This window comes from Cibotium barometz, chromosome 27 (genome assembly GCF_041138505.1).
Source record: "Cibotium barometz isolate CiBa-2024 chromosome 27, ASM4113850v1, whole genome shotgun sequence".
In the NCBI taxonomy this organism is placed as follows: domain Eukaryota; kingdom Viridiplantae; phylum Streptophyta; class Polypodiopsida; order Cyatheales; family Cibotiaceae; genus Cibotium; species Cibotium barometz.
The window spans coordinates 672,904-691,583 of NC_141072.1; positions in this window are offsets into that span (position 1 = coordinate 672,904).

The following is an 18,680-nucleotide window of genomic DNA, read 5'->3' on the forward strand; positions in this document are numbered from 1 at the left end:
ACTTGCAAACCCTAACCCAAAGTATACCACACATACTAGATTAGAGTTGCAAGAGAGAGAGAGCAAGCGAACACTCCACTTCTATTTCATAAATGGGAGAATCCGTTACAAACAAGAGAAATTGGCTTTTATTGTTCCAAGCCTTTTCGCACTAAAGAGACATATAGTTTACATTTTGAGCTTCTATTATTTGCAGCACACGGAAGGTCATCCCATCAATACCATCTTGCAATCACGCGCGAGAGCTGTGTCTTTGTCTCTCAGTAGGGGGTCTTGGGCTAGGAGGCCTCCATCTCCCTAGCTTTCTGGGCTCCCTACATGTAGTCTAGTGGAGGGATAATGAACAAGAGCTAGAGAAGATTAAAGATTAAGATGCGCTTCCTCCAAAAAAGCAACCGTTTGGTAAATGGGGTTCTGTTGCATGGCTGAGAAAGAGGGCTCTTCTGACACATGTCATGATGGTTCTTGCATGCCAAGGGTCTTGTCCATGCCATATTTATATATACATGTATGTACACATATATTTATATATATGTAAATATATATAATCATACAAATACATACATATATGTATGTGTGTACATACGTATTGTATAATGTGTGTGTGTATAATGTGTACATACGTATTGTATAATGTGTGTGTGTGTGTGTGTATACATATACACACACACACACACCACATATTATGCATATGTGTGTTCATGTGTGTGTGTATATATATATTATATGTATATATATGTATATGCAAGTGGTTAGACCACTTGTCTTGGATCATGGAAGTCCCTATTATACAGGCTAAAGAGGCGAAGAGGTGTGTCAATCCCTGCTATTTAAGCCCTTTCTCTACTCAGATAAAATAAGTAATCCTTCTAAAAGGCAACAATTAAGCTAGAAATATTGAACCACCTTCTACTCAATCAAAATGTCACTCAAGCAAGAAATCATGCATACTTAACACACTCCATCCACACACACAAGCATACATCCTCAAGCAAGCAAGATGGTAAGAGCTGAGGAGGAGAAGTCAGCTATGTGAGATAGTAAAGGAAAAGAAGGTGGAACATGTGACAGTCACATTGGTGAATAAGGCACTTGATATATCCATGAGAGAAGATAACCCAAAGTATTTCATTGTGCAATCGGAGAAAAATATATGGAGGTTAGGATCATTTGAGGTAAGTAAATTTTTGAAATGTGCATCTACTTTTGTCATCTATATTAGGACCACTATTGAAGATCTAGTTATGTCACTTATATGTTTACAGGTTAAGACAGAGGATCACAATACACTAAATTGGGTGTTTCATCAAACTAAAATACCGTCTATCATAAGAAGTCAAGTTCAAGATGAACTGCTTCATGTAGAAGGGAGAGGTGATTTTCAAGTTCACTGGCATCTTGTTGGGGACCTCAAAACACTAAAGTGTATGTATAACATTAGAAAAAGGAGGTAACTCAAATTCACCATGCATATATTGTAATGATCCAGCATCAAAGTTGAGCCAGAAGTGGTGGAAGAAAGCCCCCAACAAATTTATGTCGAATCTTTGAAAAACTTGTATTTCTATACATTGGATTTTCTTGGAAACTTTGTCTAGAAAAGCAAAGAAGAAAATAAAGGCATTAAGAAAAGTACTTTCATACATGGTGGTGATGTTAAAATTACTAAAGACTTGAAAAGGTCGACAAATGGTAAAGAAGTTCCAATCAAACCATTGATTGGTGATGTTAAGGCAAGAAGGCTTTTTCAAGGCCACAGGTTAAGATAAAGCTTAAAAAATGAACACATTATATCTCTACAATCAAATATAACTTGTGGAAGAGGGTACATAATACTATGAAAGATCATGAGGCGGATGGCCTTGAAAGGATCGTAAAGTCTAAAGTATGGCAATCTCTTGAGTGATTAGGTATTTATATTCCATGACAAACAAACTTGGAACAAAACTGATCATAAGGCATTTGAAGAACAAATGAAGATTTTTTAAAAGAGCATGAAGGAGGCTTGGACAGATTGCAACATAGACACACAACATTTTGAAGGAGTACAGCCTTGATGAACCGAGGTCCAATGCCCATGTCCTGCAAAGACTGTAATACAAAATCCCACTGGAGTCTATCATAAGCCTTATCAAAATCTATTTTTAAGAAGATGAAATCCTAGTTAGTACTCTGGGCATGTTCAATTCCCTCCCATAGTGCAATAATGGCACCCAGAATGTACTTGTCCTTAACAAAGCCTTTTTGCTCATTTTTGATCCACGTGTTCAGATTGTTAGATGGAATGATTGTAAGAGATTTGGCAAAGATTTTATAGGTAGAAGAGAGCATAGTAATTGGCCTCCAATTATTGATAATAAGCTCCTTGGTTCCTCTTTTATGTATGAGCTTTATGACCCCTTCATTCACTTGTCTAGGAAAAGCTCCAAAGGTTAGAGATTCCTTCCATATCGATAGAAGATATGGTGTGAGAATATTTATAAAGCATTTGTAAAATTCATTAGGGAGCCCATCCAAGCCAGGGCTTTTCCATTTTTAAGGGCATCAATAGCACATTCAATTTCCCCTTTGCTAAGATTATTTTCTAAGGAGGTTGTTAAGGAAAACCTACCCTAACGTGTCATGGGAAGTTTCCTCTTTGCCGTCGAGCTCGAGCTCCACCGTAGCCGCTTGTCTCACAATCATCCTCCCACACTCATTGTCACACCAAGGCAGTTTCTCTAATCCTACGGGTGATGCAAGCTCTCTCGCAAAGATTGTGTGGGATCTCCGCGGAAGACAATCGCATTGGTTAGCCTAAATTTAACGAGAGAGAGAGAGAGAGAGAGAGAGAGAGAGAGAGAGAGAGAGAGAGGAATCAAGAGGGAACAAGTCACTCCCACACCCTAAGCCTAAGCACACCACACGTGCTAGATTAGAGTTGCAAGAGAGAGGGAGAGAGAACACTCCAATTCTATTGCACAAATGGGAACAAGTGATTAGCACTAATCACTCCCACACCCTAACCCTAAGCACACCACACATGCTAGATTAGAGTTGCAAGAGAGAGGGAGAGAGAGAACACTCCAATTCTATTACACAAATGGGAGAATCTGTTACAAACAAGAGAAATTGTCTTTTATAGTTCCAAGCATTTTCCCACTAGGCCGCCCCAGAAGTAAGTGATCTGGGGTGCCCAAAATATAGTTATAAAGCTTTTCTCTATGGTTTGGCCAACTGACCACGATCCTCTTATCTGTTCTTCAAAGCTCAATACTTGGGAGCATCTTTAGGGCATTTCCCTCATCAAATGATGGGATTTACAATATATATTGCTGATGCCTATTACATAAGTGTGCGGACATAGTTGTTGTAGGAATCTGTTAACCAATATGTGGTTACCTTCCTAAAGTCGATTGCGTCCTTGTGATCGGTGAAGGGGTTTTGTCCGAGACACGCGGGGAAGTTTCACACTTGGTTTGTTATCTTGTCTCTCTGGAAATGAGAGGGGGTGGGGGATTTAATAAGATGGAAAGAAGTTAGTGGAGTATTGGAGATTATCTAGCTAGTCGTATATGGGCCTTTATGAGTTTGCTTTTTTGTATTAGCCCAGTTGTATCCTTTATTTTATTTTTGGTGTTTTTCTTGTTTTGTTGTCGCCTTTGTGGCGGCAGGACATCCTCATAAGAGGAGTCAGAGTACTTGAATGAGTAGACTAGCACAAAATACTTAATGACCAATATCCTAGTGGGAGGTGGTATTATTAAGGAGGGGTTAGTAAAACAATGGTGTTAGTAAGAAAGTGGCAAGGGAGGAATTACAGAGGGACAAAGAGGCAACACACATGGAGACTGATTATGCTCCAAGATGTTGTATGTCGATGGTGATGTACATGAAGCTATAGCATCTTTGTCAAGACACCATGATAGGTCTCTTGGTTGGAGGTATCTGTTTGTGGTGTTCTCTCTATTTCTTTTTGTGCTTTGTCTTCTTTTGTTGGAGTTCGGGGATCCTGTGTTGATAGGAGTGGTAGTGGATGATGGCAAGGATCCATAGATGTGGAGCCGAAGCAAAAGTTAAGGGTAGAATGGATTAGGCATGAAGCACATTTATATGGAGGTGAAGCGAGGGTGATTTAGAAGATCCAAGCAATGGGTCGTACCATTAACCAGGCTTGTGCGCACAACATGGTCCCCCCATCCAGAGATGTACCTAGATGGCTGTCCATGGTGAAGCTTTGTGCGGTGTGCACGCATAGGATAGAGCCAAGTGAGATTTGCAGGTGTTGTGCATGGGCGAGGGCAAAAGGTATGCCCACGTAGATCCTAATCACCTAGAGACTCTCTTTTTTTACATGTGTTTATTGGTCAGCACCCCTAAATAGGGTTTTGTATTACGTGGCCCATTACGTGGCCCATGTGGCGAGTGTTGTGAGCTTACGTTTGAGTTTATCTTTGAGTGGTTAGATAAGCTCAGCCATTTGTAGCACTGCCCCTTGGTTTGGTGACTAAGTCAAGGGGCGGGTGGAGCTTCGCGAAGGAGGCTCTATTGGGGAAAAGGGGTGGGCAAATTGAGATTTTGAGTGCCCAGGGTTTGGGTGTGGGCAAGTTTGGAGGATTTTGTCAAGTAGGAGGGGACTTGCCTACCCGTTGGTCAGCAAACCATCATTGTTGATTGGACAGGTACGGGCTTGGGTGGTGTGCTTTGGGCACAAACTGTTGAGTGTTTTGCCGTGGGAGCCAAATGATGGAGTTGCCATCATGGAGGCCTTGGGCTTCTAAGAGACATAAGGGCACCCAATGCAGCCGAGTGATGAAGGTTCATGGTTGTCGAGGCTTCCTGGTCTTTTGTTGACTAGGCGTTGAGCTATGATGTGGTTGTCAACATGGAGGAGAGGTTTTTGATCGTGGCTTTGGGAGCCACATGTGTGTGTTGCCTTCATGGAATCCTTGAGCTTTGAGAGCAGGTTGGTAGGCACCTAGTGTTGTTGGTTACGTTGTGCTTGGGGTTGCCTAACTCGAGGTTGTGGAACCTTTTGTCGTGGCTTCCTGGGAAGTTTCTGGTGGATAAGCACAAGCAGAGTTCTTGGGTAGCCAAAGGTGAGTGTTGCCTTCATAGTAGCCTTGTGCTCGTAATAGGCAGTTGGGGATGAGCCAACATTAAAGCTTTGACATAGTGTTGGTATTTGTTGGCTTAGTTGGTTTCTTGTGATTGGGTTTCATAGGTGGCCATTTGGGGATTGAGAGTTTTGTGTAGCCATCATAGAAACCCTAAGCTACAAGAAGGTTCTTGGGCACCCACCATTGATTTGTCATGATAAAGGTAAGAGGTCGGGATGCTTTCTGGATGGGTAGTCGAGGGTGTAGAGTTGAGTGGGATTGTCAACGACAAGGCTTGATTGGCATTGTTGGATGGTGTCGACACAGTGGCCCTTTGACCAGCTTTGGTGAGGCATGGGGTGTATAGAGGAGACTTCCAGCACAGCAGTATGAGCATGGGACAGGAGGGGGAAGGGAAGTTGGGGGCAAGGGTGCGTGTATGATTTCCTCTTGGGGACACAAGAGGACTGTGGCCTTTCGGCCATGGATTTCCATGGTGGCCATTTTTTCGTGCCAATTTATTTGGTAGTATAGTGAGTGGCATTAATCCACTCTTTTCCAATGATAATCTGGCCTTGGAGTACTCCTACATCGATAACATGAAATCTACACTCCAACTGGTTTTTTCTAATGGAAATTTTAGGAATGAAATACCCAACACTCATTAAAAGCATTTCATGTGAAATTTGAATGTAATTGTTTTCTTTTGTTAGTGTGGGTTTTTCGAGTGCTTCCATGCCTCCAACAATATGATATTGGTGTGGACCATAGAATAGATGTGGGCTTGCCACCATTGTAGACCATTTGCGGTCAGGAGTCCAATCCATATTCTTGGTGCAGTGGAAGAGTTATAGTTATTGTGGGGGGATGAGAATACCCTTTGTGGAAACATTTGGTGGGGGCAGAGGATCATATTCGAGGCACTCCCGATCCAAGAGGATCATTCTTACCTTTCCCCGAGGAAGCTTGAGGGTAGCTGTGTTGTCAGCTGGGTTGATTGTACTTGTAGCATTCTAGACCTAGCTTCCTCCTAGGATGATTGCTTCCTTTATCTCACCGATGGGAACCACATAGAACTTACAAGCTAATGGGTTAGAGACAATATGTACAACTTGAGGGTAGCTGTGTTGTCAGCTGGGTTGATTGTACTTGTAGCATTCTAGACCTAGCTTCCTCCTAAGAACTTACAAGCTGGGTTAGAGACAATATGTACATTTTGTGTAAAGAACCCAAGGCTTTGTATATGTTGTCCACCCTGGCAATTGAATTTGGCATGGGTAGTTTTAAGAGTTGGTTTACCTAAAGAGACCCATGTTTCCCATGGAAAAAGATTGTGGCTAGCTATGGGAGACAGCAAGGCACACTTCGTTGGATGTTTCTGCCAAAGGGAAAATCTATTCAGAACCGAAGGGTGGTTGTTTCAAGTTGGGGAGCTACACTTACACTGAGGGTGTTAAGCGAGGCAATGGCCATGTAGGGTTCATGGAGGGTCTAGCCATTTGGGAGCATGAATTGTGTGTCAAGTTTGCGACCTGGGAGGGTGTCAAGTGTAGCAAGGATTTCAAGCCAATCATGGTCAACATTGTCACTATTGACAACAGCGACATGCATGGCACCCATGCATCATCAAGAGCTTGATGACAAGCATATCAAACCAAGAGATCATTGCTTCTAGCAGTGGTTATAGAGTCTTCAGTAAAGGGAGCTTTGGCCATGGGATGTGAGTGCTAGGTATATAAATTGACCTTCAGCGTTTGAGACTCTTTACAGAGGTAGACATGATGCATATCGTAGTCATGGATCAGTTGTGTTTGGCACATGAAGGGTCTACCCAAGATACTGTCATAGGTGGCATTATGAAAGTCTATGACCACAAATGTGAGGTGGAATGTTATGTCATAGACTTTGCACTATGCCTAGGGGGTTTGCAGATTTCCCATCCACAAGCTCGATCACCAATGTGGTGGGATCAAGGTGTGGTTGGCCCCAGTTTTCCTAGTATGCTTGTGTGAGGATGTTTACGCCAGCACCTCCATCAAGGATGTCTTTGATCACATGTCCATTATAGGAAACAGGCAAAGCTGCGTTGGTGTCATCACCCTCAAAGTAGTGGCCCAGTGCATTTACTCGAATTGTGGGTGTGCCTTTGGGTTGTGGGTTGTGGTGATGAAGTAAGTTTAGATGATGGGGCTCAGATTCATCTGAGGAATCTAAGTTAGCTACCTCCTCTACTACAGAAGCCTGTAGTTTTCTTTCCATCCAATCCCGAAAGTCATTCCATAAATTTGGACTATCTTTTAACATTCCAATGGGCATTTGGATTTGGGAGGAAAGGAAGGCGGCAGAGAGGCCGACCAAGTCGCATTGATGAGTAGGAGATTTCGGAGGGGTAAGGCATTGATCATAGGGTGGATTAGGAATAGTATATGGAAGTTCAATTTGGTCCTTATGTGACAGGTGTGGAGGTTGAGAGTTGGTTGCCAAAGGAGGATAAAATACATCAGCAAATTTGGTGTGTAGACCTCGTGAGTCTTTGTCGGACTCTGTGTCAGTGTTTGCATCGAGTTGTTTGATGTGAACATGGGATTTTGGCTTGGCCGTTTGTGGAATAGGCATTGGAGGATGAGGAGGCACATGAGGGGAAAAATTATCGTTTGTCAACATCATGTTGGCGAACGGATCATCCTCGGCCTTGGAACAGCTGTGGGGACTCTTGCCCTACTTGGTGTGGAAGTTTAGGTTCAATGGGGGACAACACGCACTCAGGCACTAGGTCAAAGGTTACAAAAGTGAGTTGCGGTTTTGGTTAAGCTTAGTAGTGGTCTACCAGTGCTTGGGCCTCTTGAAGACGTTACTTCTCAAGGATGGAATTGGGATATGTGGCTAGCCATTTTTTCTGTTTGTTAAGTGTTTGCTGGGTTGCATGGGGGAGTGGCAATTCGGCACGATCTTCACTACCGAAGGAGGAGGATGTGGCCTTTGTTGAGCTAGTGTGGATGCTAACTTGATCTTTTCCGTGGTCAATGTGCTTAGAGCGTTGTTTCTTTTGGGATGTGGCCTTTTTTAGCTTGGCTTGCAACTGCGTGAAGACATTCAATGGGACAGCTGAAATCTTCCCATGTTGAACGCTCGACACATTGAGGGATGGCATGCCCTCAATTGTGGAGTGAGAAATCGATTGCGAAGGGCAATCTTTAAAGTAATGGTCAATTCCACATCCATGACATTGTGGTTGCATTGGCAGATGTTTCTTTTGAGGGAATTCAACCACTCTATGGGGTCTATGGTAGAGGAAACACGGAAGAGGTGGTTTCCCTATGGGTGCACCTATAGTGTGCACAAGTGGTTTAGGGTCCATGTGAGGCACCGGCAAAGGGAGATGATGTGTTAGGGGTGCCACAGTGGGGATGGCGGAGCGCATGGGCTCCACAGGTTTAACAACGGACCTGGTTGGGATCTTTCCATGAGCACTAGGGTTTGCCTGGAGAGGCAACGATTGGAATGGAAAGATTGGTACTGGAGAAGTTCACGGTGGCGCTCTGTGTGAGTGGTTAGTTTGGGGTGGTGCCACCAATAAGGCTTGGGGCTCGGGAGGAGAGGAAGGTAATGTTATAAATGAGCTCTGGGTTGTCATTGGTGCGGTGGCCAATTGTGTGGAATAACTTTCTCGCATGTTGTCATCGCTCGAGAAAGATCGCCCATTTTTGCAGGCTTGATCAAAGGTGGAGGGGTCCTTGACCAACATGTGGTCGTATAGTCTTCGATTGTGCAACCCCAATAGGAAACGATCCATTAAGTTCTTGTCACTCAATTTTCTCCTCTCCTCACAACGCAAATCAAGGTACTTAATTTGTGTGATGTAGTCGCGTAATGTTTCCTCGGGTTTTTGTTCCAGTTTTGCAACAGTTGGATGATAGGGCTCCATTTGGGCCCGTAGGGTGCAATTCCAAGCATGAAGGCCTCTCTCACTGCTTTGCCAAGGATTGGAACCATTGCACGGCCTTGTCTTCAAGGCTGAGTCCAAGAGGAGATGGACTTTGGTTGCATTGTCGAAAATTTCAAATGCCTGACAAATTTGGTTAAAGACCTCGATGTGGTATACACAAGATTTCTAACTCCATGGAATTTTGGCAGAAGTTTGATTTTTTTTCTCACATAGGTTTTGTATGTGAGATTTGTGGGTGCGAGTGTCGTGACCTTCCTAGAGCTTCCTAGAGCTTGTACTAAGCTTGGAACGTCAAGTTATGGCGCAAGGGGAGGTGGTGCAAGGGTGGGGGTGGGAATAGATCCGTGGTGGATAGACAAGAAGGTACGTGAGTGTGCTAAGGGTGTCTATGCACGTCGAGGTGAATGTATGGAGGGGCCCCACTAGATGAGGGCTGTTGAAAAATCATTTCACCCTCACGGCTAAACATGTGTGGCGTGGCGACCACATGGGAATGTGCAATGGGGACCGGGGTGCCGTCGAATGGAATGGGGGCATTGGGAGCATGCAACCATGACTGAAAGGTGTCCATGGTATGTAGGGAAGCTTAGAAAAGCTTCAACGATGTGCGTGTGGGCCCGAAATAGGAGTTTTAGCTCACTTTTTCCTTGCGCGTGAATGCATCCTTAAGGTTAAAAGTGGTCTTTTTGAGGCGTTTTATGCCTATAAAAATGACCCTAGTAAGTCGAGGAGGTAGACCAAAAGCACTTCTAAAGATTTGAAAATTTTGGAAATTTTATTATTTTTTTGTAAATTTTAAAATTTTTTCTCGAGAATGGTACGGACATACGCCTAGGATGGTACGCTTGTGGCTATGGTTGGTACGGGTGTACGCTTAGGACGGTATGCTCGTGGTAAATTTTTTTTTTTCAAGAATGGTACTGACGTATGCTTAGGATGGTACGCCCATGGGGGTTAAGGTTGGTACAAGATTACGCTTAGGATGGTACGCTCATGGCAAAAAAAAATCTTTTTTTTTCGAGAATGGTACAACCGTACGCTTAGGATGGTATGCCCGTGGTGGCCTAGGTTGGTAAAGGTGTATGCTTATGAAACGGTACGCCTGTGGCAAAAAAAAAATCAAAAATTTTGCTTTTTTTTTCGAGAATGGTATGGTTGTACGCTTAGGTTGGTATGCCCATGGATAAGGTTGGTACAAGTGTACGCTCAAGACAGTACGCTCGTGGGTAAAATTTTTTCAATTTTAAATTATTTTTTTCTGAGAATGGTATGGCCTTATGCTGCTTAGGTTGGTACAGTCGTACGCTTAGGATGGTACCGCCATGGCTAAGGTTGGTACGGGTATACGCTTAGGATGGTACGCTCATGGTAATGTTTTTTTCTAAATTTATATATATATATATTTTGGGTTTTGTATGGTTGTACGCTTAGAAGCATACACCTGTGGCCTTAGGTGTGAATGGCCGTGGCAAGTTGAAATTTGGATTTGGATTTTGAAATTTGAATTTGAATTTCAATTTGGAGGGAAGTGAGTGGGAGATAACTAAGACTCCCTCATTAATGCTAGGTAGGTGGGAAAGGGCTAAAATTAGAGTTTACCTCTAAATTAGTGGATTTCTACTAATTTGGAGGTACTCTAAATTAACTAATCATTAATCTTCTTAATCCCATTGTTAATCACTCCTTAACTCCTTTCTTTGCCCTCTAATTATTCCTAATTGGTGAGGAGTTTAAGCATGGGGATTTGATAGGTGGATTCGCAATGTTTCAGTTAATCCAAAGATGTGATTATTCCTAAATAATTTCACTAATTAGGTCTCTAATTAATCCACTCAAAAGAGAAAAAATTAGACAAAAAAGATCAAATTAGTGCTAATTCTTGCTAATTAAGGCCTAATTGGAGTGGACTAAACATAGATTTGGATCAAGGTAAGTGTTTATAACACTAATTCCACTCCAATTAGCCTAATTACAAGCAATTAGACTCGATTTTTTGATTTTTTGCTTTCTTTAAGTCCACTAATCACCCAACTAGTAGATTAGTGAAAATTAAGAGAGTATATGGATTTTTTAGATTTTTTGATGGATTAGTGTTATTTTTAACAAGGCTGACCTACCTATGCAAAGGAATTAAGCAAAAGAAACAAGATTAAGCTAAAAATTACAAAAAAAATAGTCTAGGTTTAAGCAAAAACTCTCACCCAAATCTCAAGATTTTTCACTTAAACGAGTAGTAATCCTACTCTAAACACAAAGCTACACATGAATCACAACAAAAACCATGCAAAACATCAAAATACATCGCCAAAGAGCTTACCTGGCACCGGGCTATGGAGGCTCTGTCGAATTTGAATCAAAGATGGTGTAGATAAGTAGCGGATTGGCACTCCCCCCCACCAGAAGTGGTGCCAAAGATGTTAAGGAAAACCTATCCTAATGGGTCGTGGGAAGTTTCCTATCCATCAAGCTCGGGTGGCTTAAGAGCTCCACCATAGCCGTCCATCACCACTGTTCTCCCGCACTCGTTGTCACATCGAGGTAGTTGCTCTAATCCTACATGTGATGCAAGCTCTCTTGTGAAGATCATGTGGGATCTCCACGGAAGAGGATCACATTGGTTAGCTTAATCACGAGAGAGAGAGAGAGAGAGAGAGAGAGAGAGGAAGCAAGAGGGAACAAGTGACTAGCACTAATAACTTGCAAACCCTAACCCAAAGTACACCACACATACTAGATTAGAGTTGCAAGAGGGAACAAGTGACTAGCACTAATCACTTGCAAACCCTAACCCAAAGTACACCACACATACTAGATTAGAGTTGCAAGAGAGAGAGAGAGCAAGCGAACACTCCACTTCTATTTCATAAATGGGAGAATCCGTTACAAACAAGAGAAATTGGCTTTTATTGTTCCAAGCCTTTTCGCACTAAAGAGACATATAGTTTACATTTTGAGCTTCTATTATTTGCAGCACACGGAAGGTCATCCCATCAATACCATCTTGCAATCACGCGCGAGAGCTGTGTCTTTGTCTCTCAGTAGGGGGTCTTGGGCTAGGAGGCCTCCATCTCCCTAGCTTTCTGGGCTCCCTACATGTAGTCTAGTGGAGGGATAATGAACAAGAGCTAGAGAAGATTAAAGATTAAGATGCGCTTCCTCCAAAAAAGCAACCGTTTGGTAAATGGGGTTCTGTTGCATGGCTGAGAAAGAGGGCTCTTCTGACACATGTCATGATGGTTCTTGCATGCCAGGGGTCTTGTCCACGCCATATTTATATATACATGTATGTACACATATATTTATATATATGTAAATATATATAATCATACAAATACATACATATATGTATGTGTGTACATACGTATTGTATAATGTGTGTGTATATAATCATACAAATACATACATATATGTATGTGTGTACATACGTATTGTATAATGTGTGTGTGTGTGTGTATACATATACACACACACACACACAACACATATTATGCATATGTGTGTTCATGTGTGTGTGTATATATATATTATATGTATATATATGTATATGCAAGTGGTTAGACCACTTGTCTTGGATCATGGAAGTCCCTATTATACAGGCTAAAGAGGCGAAGAGGTGTGTCAATCCCTGCTATTTAAGCCCTTTCTCTACTCAGATAAAATAAGTAATCCTTCTAAAAGGCAACAATTAAGCTAGAAATATTGAACCACCTTCTACTCAATCAAAATGTCACTCAAGCAAGAAATCATGCATACTTAACACACTCCATCCACACACACAAGCATACATCCTCAAGCAAGCAAGATGGTAAGAGCTGAGGAGGAGAAGTCAGCTATGTGAGATAGTAAAGGAAAAGAAGGTGGAACATGTGACAGTCACATTGGTGAATAAGGCACTTGATATATCCATGAGAGAAGATAACCCAAAGTATTTCATTGTGCAATCGGAGAAAAATATATGGAGGTTAGGATCATTTGAGGTAAGTAAATTTTTGAAATGTGCATCTACTTTTGTCATCTATATTAGGACCACTATTGAAGATCTAGTTATGTCACTTATATGTTTACAGGTTAAGACAGAGGATCACAATACACTAAATTGGGTGTTTCATCAAACTAAAATACCGTCTATCATAAGAAGTCAAGTTCAAGATGAACTGCTTCATGTAGAAGGGAGAGGTGATTTTCAAGTTCACTGGCATCTTGTTGGGGACCTCAAAACACTAAAGTGTATGTATAACATTAGAAAAAGGAGGTAACTCAAATTCACCATGCATATATTGTAATGATCCAGCATCAAAGTTGAGCCAAAAGTGGTGGAAGAAAGCCCCCAACAAATTTATGTCGAATCTTTGAAAAACTTGTATTTCTATACATTGGATTTTCTTGGAAACTTTGTCTAGAAAAGCAAAGAAGAAAATAAAGGCATTAAAAAAAGTACTTTCATACATGGTGGTGATGTTAAAATTACTAAAGACTTGAAAAGGTCGACAAATGGTAAAGAAGTTCCAATCAAACCATTGATTGGTGATGTTAAGGCAAGAAGGCTTTTTCAAGGCCACAGGTTAAGATAAAGCTTAAAAAATGAACACATTATATCTCTACAATCAAATATAACTTGTGGAAGAGGGTACATAATACTATGAAAGATCATGAAGCGGATGGCCTTGAAAGGATCGTAAAGTCTAAAGTATGGCAATCTCTTGAGTGATTAGGTATTTATATTCCATGACAAACAAACTTGGAACAAAACTGATCATAAGGCATTTGAAGAACAAATGAAGATTTTTTAAAAGAGCATGAAGGAGGCTTGGACAGATTGCAACATAGACACACAACATTTTGAAGGAGTAAAGAAGGCAAATAGTATGAAAGAAGTTTTTTAATGGTTTTACAGAAGCATACTACGACTTAATAGAAAATGAACTGTTGCAAGCTCACAAGTATTATTGGCATTTAGAATTTGTCAAAAACAACGAGAAGAGAAACATTTGACAATTCTATAGCTACACAAAAGCATGCATAGTGGAGACAAACTAAAGTGTTTATAAACGGGCATCATTCATTGGATAGATGAACAGTAGAAAGTACAATAGATCCAAATACAAAAAGTATCCTTTTGAGTCTACAAAGACATATCTTGTATAATAAAAATGAAAAAAAATTTGGTGTCCCTACACCTTAATATGCAATTATGGTATTTTTCTATATCTCTTCCCATAATCTACGAGCAGGAGCCTTCTTTGCTATTTTTGTTGGTGTTCGCTTTGTCTTCAACGAAACCTATTCTTTAGGAGTTTCAACACTGGGCTCTTCTTGGGACTTCTTTGACTCTCTGCCTTTAATCAGCAAGGTCTCTTGCTTTGGAGTTGCCTCCCTGAACCTTATCAGATAGTGCTTGCCAAAATCAACAAGCTCTGTAGGATTTCTTATGCCATTTGCAAGTGCATAGGTAGCGTAGGTGAGATAGTGTGCTTCCCTTGAGCTTTGTTTACTTGGATGGTAGACCAAAATATTCATGGCACTTACTTTCTTAATAAGAATTACTTTGTCATAGTTATAGTAGAGATTACACTTCCTCTAAGGAAACGAGATAAACTTTTGAATAAGAGAATAGTAGCTTCCCCATTATTGCTCAGTAGCTTGTGTGATAGACCAAAAGCTTTGCATCTGACAATTTGTTAATGTAATGAAATAAAGATGCATCTCTTCCATGTCCTCTCACTCTTTTTCTAGATTCTTGAAGCAAGAACTCATCCTCTTCAACAAGAAACTAAAACAAAAAATACTTTTATGAAAATACAAATTCACAAGAAAATAACATTCCAATGGGTAATATGAATACAAAAGCATTACCTGCATATTTTCATCCAGTTCTAATTGTTTGTCAGTCCACAAGTCAATGGTATTATCAAATTTATCTTCCTTTTCTTCCTTCTTTTCCTTGCTCTTGCCAAGTTGGTCAAATACGAATTATTTTTGGACTTGGTGTGAAACGTTGCATCAGCCATCTCTTCAGTCTCTTCAAACTTTGCAACCTCATCAAAACATAGTGCTAGAGATGCCTGTGGATTGGAATTATCTTCTAGTGGAATAAATGGATCATCTTTATCAATGAACTCGAGGTCTAGAGTACATGACTGAGCAATTATTTCTAGTTCATAATCTTCTCTTAAGTTGAAGATTTTTTGTATATTACTTAGAAGAACATACTTTGAATCTTCAATCCTGAAAGATGGAAGCAAAGAATTAGAATGATTGTAACTTTGAATATCCAATGATTTAATGTCCTGAGCCGTCTTCAATGTTTCTGACTTTAGACCAATTAGATCCAGAGAAGCAACCTCCTTCTCTTCTTCTTCATGAATAAATTCCTCTTCCATATCATTAATCTCTTTTGGAAGATGTGAGGGGACTTCAGCACTAGATAAGTTAAAGATTTTTTGTTTATCGCTTAGAATAAATCTAATCCCACTGACTTCTCGTTGATTTGTGCCACCTCCCCTACATCTAGGGCACCTTTTCCTAGAATCTTTCTACACCCCTATATTCACTCATGCTACCCTTGATTCTCTCATCAGTAGATACCTCTCACCTTTTCACTGCTACCCACTCAATTACAGGCTCCCTTTTACAGTCTCTTGCTAAGGGCTTGTTCCCGTACACACCCATTCACTTGCATATTTCAATACCTCCCCTCAAGTGAATAACTCTAGCACACCTGGACCCTATACCAAGTTTCCCTCTTACTTGGTAGCCCGCAACCAGTGCCTCAAGTCCCTAACTCATAGTCTCTCTCTATGTGTCCAAGGTTACTGCAAGTTCCCGTGACCTTGACTTAAGTGCTCACACATACATCTAGATATCTTGACACATCTGTTGTGGATTTGAGTATAACTGCATCACAAATAGATGGTCATGTCTGTCATCACCACCCTATTTACTATATGATGCATAGTTGCCTTGCTCTGCGACTTTCCCACTTTTAATGTCCTTCTACTTTTTATAGCAATCCTTTGCCATGTGACCTGGTATGCCTCAATAATAGCACTCTATGTTATTTACACTCTATTTTCTTTGCCAAACCACTTCGGTCTCTTTGGCTCCCCCTACCTCTAGATTGGCCTCTTCCACTTGCGTATGATTTACTGATGTTACAAAAATCATTAGACTGTTGTTGTCTAGAATTATGGTTTCCTTGTTGTTGGACCACCATCTTGGCCTTGATTATAATCTCTACCTCTTCCTCTACCGGAATTAGAGTAGAAGGCATATTCTAATGTGCTCTTGCTCTGTGAAAGAGTCCTCACCTAGAGACTTTTCTTCTATTATAAACATAGACACCAAGTCCAAAAAGTTGGAAACATTCTCTCTGGCTGAAATGGAGATCTTGAATGGCTTGTACTCTTTGCTAAGCCCATTCAAATAGACACTCACCCAATCATCATCTTCCACTGGTACATTGATATAGAACCAAGGGATTCAACAATGCCCTCGATCTTTAAAGCATACTCATTGATAGACGTGCTTTTCTTCTCCACTATATGCAGCTCTTGTTTCCTTACCTTTATATTAGTTTGGAACATCTACACACTCAAATAGACACTCACCCAATCATCATCTTCCACTGGTACATTGATATAGAACCAAGGGATTCAACAATGCCCTCGATCTTTAAAGCATACTCATTGATAGACATGCTTTTCTTCTCCACTGTATGCAGCTCTTGTTTTAACTGTGCAGTTTCCTTACCTTTATATTAGTTTGGAACATCTACACACTAGGTTCTGCCGGCCATGTAACTACTGGAGTGTTGGCATCTTGTGTATGTATCCTATCATTGTGTCTATGACATTGATAGAAAACCAATGTATGAATTTCCTTACACTTTGATTCCAATCCTTGAATGCCTTTATATCTGCTGGAGTGGCATTTTTCAGAAAACTTTGGAGGCTCCTCATTATCTCCTTTGACATAGTCCCAAAATCCTTTACCCCCATGAGGAAATTGGTCATTCCAAAATTCTAAGCATGGAAGTTGTTCTTGTACACCTACTCATTAACAATCTGATTGATTCTATCGGACATGTTTTCCTGCAGCAATCAAAAAGCTACAAATAGACAATTTATGTATGCAACTTATCACACAACAATATCTTCTATAACAGCCTATGGTACTTCAGCATAACCTTTATGTCACCAGATCTTACAGAGTACATGTACATACACCCAATATAAAAAATACATATGCAAACACTATTTGCACTCCCAAAATGCATTGCTGCACTACAAAAACCAAATTTCGACTAGAAACAGTTCTCCACCAAAACTTCTTGAAACTGCCAAAACTACCTTGTAGTGATGAAACAGAGATCAAAACGCATATGAAATGCGAATCTGGCCACAAAACCTAAGTATAAAGTATTATGTACCACACAAAAACATCTAAGTCTATGAAGAGAGCTCCTCAATTGGAGATGTGTAGCTCCTGGAGTGTTAACCACTCCAGTTAACATCATTTTTCAAGCGTGGTCATATTTCTTGTAACCTATCATTTTGTAACCACGTAAAGCGCTTATTGATAAAAGATATATGGGATGACCAAGCTTACAGTTTGTGTAATGCCGATCATAGGAATGAGCTAGATGTACATAGAGCTAAAAAGCCAATTTTGGGTCCCCAATTGTAAATGGATGGCCGGCCATTGTAAAAAGTGAGCTCATAAATATAAGTCATTTTATAGAATATGAAAAGGGACAATCCCATTTGTCTCAAATGAAGTCTTGCTCTCTCTCTCTCTCTCTCTCTCTCGCTTATGGTTGCATTCTTGTGTTGTGAATGCTTTCTTGCTTGATTGTTGTGTATGCATGGAGGGGATGGTGTTAATCTAGCTTCTCTTCTCCTCTCCCTTCTCTTGTCTTTCTCTCAAGATCCCTCTTTCATGCACATTGGCATTGAGTAGAGGTACAGCTTTCCATAGCTCCCTTCTTCTTTTCTCATTACCTAGCTTGTGAATCTCCACTTGGGTGACACAAGTGGTGGTGGAGTGAGCCCCTAGCAGCCTCACATAAGGGAGTTAATCCTCATTAGGGTTGGCTAAATGCTATTCTCCGAATCGACCCTTGCATGGTTTCATTGTCTTCTTCTCTCCCTCTCTTGTGCAAGTTGGTGTGTTTAGGTTAACATCTTTCGTGCCGCTATCGGGGATAAGCATTTAGCTTAGGGTCCTCCATACATTTCATTTGCTAGAGCCTTCACATTGCCCGGTTGGAGTGCAAATACACCTATTGTTGCATGTTGCATCATGTGTTTGTTGCTTGTTTGTTGATTTTTTAAAAAGAGAAATGGAGATCAATGGAGCATTGGAGCATCGAAGTCTTCATCAGATGCAAGAGACACAAGCAAGTGCTTAAATTTTATCTTAAGATTCATGCAAATTTTTTATTTTTGTTCAACATTTGTTAAGTTTCCATAAATAGCTTAATCATCTAATTAATCTTATTTAATTAGGTTTTCTTAGGCATTCTAGGTATCATTAGGTAGCTAGGGACTAGCTTTAGCCTCCTACAAAAACAAAAACTCAATAAAACATTTGGGAAGCACCTAAAGCAAAAAAACTGAGGAGGAGAGTAGGTGGAATTTTCACTATGGAGGAAGGGT